This window comes from Propithecus coquereli, unplaced genomic scaffold (assembly GCF_000956105.1).
Source record: "Propithecus coquereli isolate 6110/MARCELLA unplaced genomic scaffold, Pcoq_1.0 Scaffold129, whole genome shotgun sequence".
Classification (NCBI taxonomy): Eukaryota; Metazoa; Chordata; class Mammalia; order Primates; family Indriidae; genus Propithecus; species Propithecus coquereli.
Window position 1 is genome coordinate 1,845,502 of NW_012137080.1, and position 5,246 is coordinate 1,850,747.

At 41.3% G+C, this 5,246-nt stretch overlaps 1 long non-coding RNA gene across 1 annotated transcript in view; it reads left to right on the top strand.

Moving 5' to 3' along the window:
- The window catches only part of LOC105805460, a 101,934-nt gene extending 98,282 nt beyond the window's left edge, over nucleotides 1-3,652 (top strand). Inside the window, exon 4 of the long non-coding RNA XR_001137215.1 lies at nucleotides 3,096-3,652. This is a non-coding gene — a long non-coding RNA (uncharacterized LOC105805460). The remainder of the gene's footprint in view (nucleotides 1-3,095) is intronic.
- The last annotated feature ends 1,594 nt before the right edge of the window (nucleotides 3,653-5,246 follow it).

Sequence of the window (5,246 nt, forward strand, 5' to 3'; positions counted from 1 at the left end):
CAGTCTGTGGTTTGACTTTCATTCTCCTAATAGTATCTTTTGCAGAGCAAACTTTAAAAAAAGTAAATAAAGTCCAATATATCCATTTTTTTTCTTTTATGGATAGTGCTTTTGCTGTTATATCAAAGAACTCTCTGCCTAACCCAATGTTGCAAAGATTTTCTTCTATACTTTCTTCTAGAAATTTTGTAATTTCACAATTTACATTTACATTTAGGCCTATGATCCATTTTGAGTTAATTTTTATATATAGTATATGTCGAGGTTTTTTTCTTTTCTTTCTTTTTTTCCTTTTTTGCATATTGACATTCAGTTGTTCCACTGCCATTTATTAAAAAAGATTATTCTTTCTCTATTGAATTGCCTTTGCACATTTGTTGAAAGTAAGTTGACTATATTTGCATGGGTCTATTGCTGGACTCTTTGTGAGTGGTATTTCTATGTCCAACATCTTATCTCACATACTCTCTGTCTCTCAAAATAAATGCTTTACGACTGGGTAAATAGCACCCTATGTATGAACTGGAGCACCTTAAAATTTGACTAGCAAAAGAGAAGTTTTGGCAAATCTAGATAAGAACTAATTTTGCCGTTGATTGCAGGGTGACTTTTGTGTTTAGGATGTCTTGGTCTTGAAGAAGCGCCGATGAGGCTCGGTGAGAGGTGTCATAAAGATTAATGAGGCCATGGCTGGGAGAGGACCTGGGATTTGCCTCATCAGCATCCAGATATGGGTGTAATTCCTTCAGTAATTCTTCATTTTACGGTCAAAATATTGGGTGGTGGTGATGGTGAAGATACCTATGAGAATAAGTGTGTTGTTAAATTATAAGCATTTTAAGAAAAGGTCTATCGTCTTTCATGAAAAAGAGTCCTTTGTGCAAGGGACTCTTCACATTGCCTCTGCAGTCAGTAGGCAGTAAACAGGTCTGCATTATCTTTTGTTTACTTTCAGCTGCATTGGGTCAAATACAGAAATTATACAGGAAATGTATTTAATGCTCGAGTCCCCATGACATTCCTTTGGCTCTCCTTTACCAATAGAATTATTCTTTTAAATTTTGGAATGAAAAGCATGCAAAATGGTGTCTTCATATTGCTTCAATGTTTTCCACCCACACCACTCATTTCTAATTTTTTATGGCCTTAAACCACCATCTGCTGGAAAGGTGGGGAGGACACTTGCAAGACCATCGTGTCCTGCCCTCCAACCTCAGGCCTGGCTGTGTTCGGGCCACACGAGTGAGAAGGGTTTTTGTCTTACTCGGAAAGGTTTTCAGAGTTCAGCTCCTATCTTTGGAGGTTTCATCCTCTGAGTAGGATAAGCTCTCCCTCCAAGGAATATATTCCCTGTTGATGGATGAGAATCCTTCATGCATACCCCAAACTAGAAGGTTTGTACCATGATAATAATTTTGTGTCTTTGACCAACTTTGCTTTCTTCTCCTTTATAAATCATTCAAATACTTCAAGTCCAAAAACTAACGCTGGGGCAGTTTGTGATTAACCTTTCTCTGCTCCAAGAAGTCGCCAGCATCAGGGATTCTTCCTCTAAAATAGCTTAACCAGTTTTTAATACACCAAAAAGACTTTTGCCCATAGCCCTCTGGTCATCTATTTTCCTTAATAGCCTTTTATGAGGGACCTTATCAAAAGCTTGCAAGGAAATCCAAGTAAATTATGTTCCTTGGTTCACCTTTACCTACTATTTCATTAACTTTTTCAAAAACAATATGACATAGTTTTCAACATAATTAAAGGGGTTGGGAAAAAGGGAACTTTAACTACCGCTTGACAGTTTCCGTAGTTGCTTAGGAGAGCTGGGTCACTGTTCATATTCTGCCTCTGCTTAAGGACACTAATTCATTTCTCAGGCTGTCTGGCAAGGTCAGCCACTAGTTCAAGGTGGAAATGACAAGTTTTTAGGCTTTCAAGCGTGCAGTACTCAGCTCTCCAGAGAGTATGAAGGAAGGAAACCACAAGTTTATCCAGGTCTGGCCCAGAGAAAGAGGAAATGATGGGGAAAAACCAAGACAAGGGCAGAGGGAGGTGTCTCTTTGGAGGGGAGAGCAGCCCTGAGAGAGTCTCAGACACTCCCAAACAGCTCTTTAGTTTTTGTATGAGAAAAGGAGGGGCTGATAGCAGAACTTGGGAAAACTTTCAGTGTTCCATGGGAAGTATGAAAAACCAGAATTCTAGGGTGGGCAGAGGCTGATACAACAAGAAGGAAAAGGTTAGATACTTAAATAAGCTCACACAACCAGTAGTATCAATGTTAAAAATGATAATAATCATAATGATAATTGTAGCTGCATTTGTTGAGTGCCTTCTTTGTGTAAGTATGTGCTAGACATGTGCACACACCTATCTCATTTAAGCTTAATAACCAGGGATGGCGGATATCATCGTCTTCATTTATAAATGAGCAAAATAAGGCACAGAGTTTAAAGGACATGGTGGGGGTCACGTGGTTACTAAATTATCAGATTTGGGAGGCAGTCTTCTCCTTCTAATTCTGAAGTACATGAGTTGTTGTGATGCTAGCTAGTCAATTCTAAACCCATTCAGTAGCAAAATTGGCCCATAGTCAAATATTCTGGTTAAGTAAATGTTCTCAGCATTCTAAATATGAGTCACCAGATTTCATAAAATAAGTGTCATTACTCAACGGTTAAGAAAAAGGCAAATACTGTTTAATTTGCATTAATGACTCACAAAGGCATTTCAGGGTTGCAATCCTCAAAGCATCTTTATGAATCTCCATTTTCATTGGTCTGAGAATTTGGAAGCACTTGTTTACAAAGGTCTCTGGCTGACAAACTGCTAGTGCAGTTGGCTTTAGTGTATAAAGGAGCTAGTAAGGAGAAGCAGAAAAGCTTCCATTTCTTCCTGGCTCACTTCTTGCTTTCTACTGGCTCAATGCCTATTTTTCCTTATGTCCTAAGAAATGGGCCATTTTCAGTCTTTTCCGCAACTTCCGAAAGCCTGCCGTAATTGTCCTACCAAATACTTCATGCTCCACGGGTTGTGATGCCTGAGTGTTAGAAAGCATTATTTTTTAAAGTGTCTTCCAAAGACCTTCCTTCTCTCCCCAGGTGCTCCTGCAGGCTGCTAGGTTGCAAGCGATCACTGCCTTCTGGCTCATCCATGGTTGTTGTGAAACACCCAGTATCTAAGCGAACAGGTGGGCACCTGAAGGCACCTCTACCAGGCCAAACAGCCCAGCTAGTAGGTTCCCAGCCCCTGATTTCTCAAGACAAGGACCATACAGACCAGAAGAAGCCCAAGCAGCTGAAGAATCAGAAAAGCATCTTGGGCTTTTCTTCAATACATCAATGTGCTCAGTGGACAGAACACGAATGTGGCAGCCTGAGAGAAAAAGAAATCTTTCCATCCAGCATCAGAACTGGGAACCTGGGTGAGAAAGAACCAGTTTTCTATCTTGGCAGCGGGATGGGGAGATAGCCTGGGATGCTGGTCCTCACCAAGGTCAAACAAAGTTAGAGGTTAGCGGTTTTGAAGCAATGTTTCCATGCCTGTTCCCGGGGAGCGGGTGGCATCAGCCCTGTGTTTTCATGGTGTGTAAGGTCATTACACGGGTCTCTGCATGGTGTGCTGGACAGAGGGGCAGAGACCCTGGGCAGTGCAGGGAAGCCAACAGAGCCTCCCCACTGCCCAACAGCTGTGCTGCAATTCTACCTCCAGTACTTTCTAGCTTTAGTGACCTCAGACAAGTTGACTTCAACTTATTCATCAGAATTTCAATTTCCTCATCTGTAAAATGGGAATAATGCCTGACACATCTGGTGGTTTGGGGAATATGTAAGATGGTGTATACAGAGTGCCTGGCACACAGTAAGTGATTTCTTTCCCATGAATTTCCTGGTCTGTTATCATTCTAAATGCTAAATATAGATTCATAACATAACTATGTGTGTGACTTTGTATTTTACATTCTCTCCACAGATGATAAGGAAATAACTTTTCTTAGAGGGAAATGCAGTGACTACGTTTTTTCTTCCTAATTGAATCTATGATGTCAAAAACCAAATAACTTAATAATAGCTAAAAGTCCTGACAGAGCTCTACAATTTAGATGACACGGTACATGTATTTCTATCCAACCTGCATGCTATCGTTTAAAGCAGGGATAGGGCTTCTGGGCATTTTGACCAGTGACTTTTTATCATTTATATAGTCTGGGGTTAAAAATCACATGCTTAGCTGAGTACACAGTATAGAACATTTTATATTTTTAATATCATTTTTCATCTTGCTCCGATGCCATGTCAGAACAAGTGGAAGTGAAGGGGAACTGTGCAGGACCCTAAATTTGTTGACAAAAGGCAACTTCTTCTCTTGTTGGGATTTTCTTCTTTCTTCCCACTTGTCAGCTAAGATAGAATCTGGGCTTGGGAGGAGGCGTGGGTATCCCCTTGGTGGTGAGGAAGAGGACATTAGGTTTGCTTGTTACCTTGGAGTCCTTGCCGGTCTTTGTTGCAGGATGGATTTTGTCTGTTCCCTGGGTCCCTTGGGCTGGTGGTCATGGAGGAGTGGCTCCTTCGTCTTGTCTTTTGAGGTTTAATCCTGCCCATGTCATGGCCATTTATTTGCATCTGGTGGTGGAGTCCTTGCCCTCTCTAGCACTCTTGTTCCAACTCCAGGCCCCTGCATGTCCTCTGGCCTGTCAAAACCACTGTATTCTGCCACGGGAACATATGGGAGCTTCTGGATTTCATATGTACCAAGTACAGGCCTTGGGGAGCCAGAAACTCTACTTCAGGGCACCTGAGCCACTACTTCAGCCAGGTGAACTTACCTGGCAATAGTACCATCCTGCTGAGGCTTCAGTACACACGTGGGCTTCCAGGGAAGGGAGTATGCTCACAGGAAAGAGTGGAACAAGCCCCACTGCTCTGAGACAGGGACAGAGATATACGTAACCGGCTAGATTCTGTTTTCCTTGCCTTTTCCATTTCTTCCTCCTCCCAGCTCTGGATAACACTCAACCTTTTTCCCAGGCAGGTGAGAATGCCTCTTGTGTCATATTCTAAATCCTCCATACCATACTGCATTGTCACTCAAAGTATTGCTTTGCTTACATATAGGGAGCTTTTGTAATTTAGAAGTTCCTTTTTCTCAAAGCTTAGCTTTTAAGAATATCATTTTATTAAGCACTCAACAAAAATCCTAATTGATGATAAGTGTAAAGTAATGACTTCCTTTTTCTAGGTGGTATTTACTCA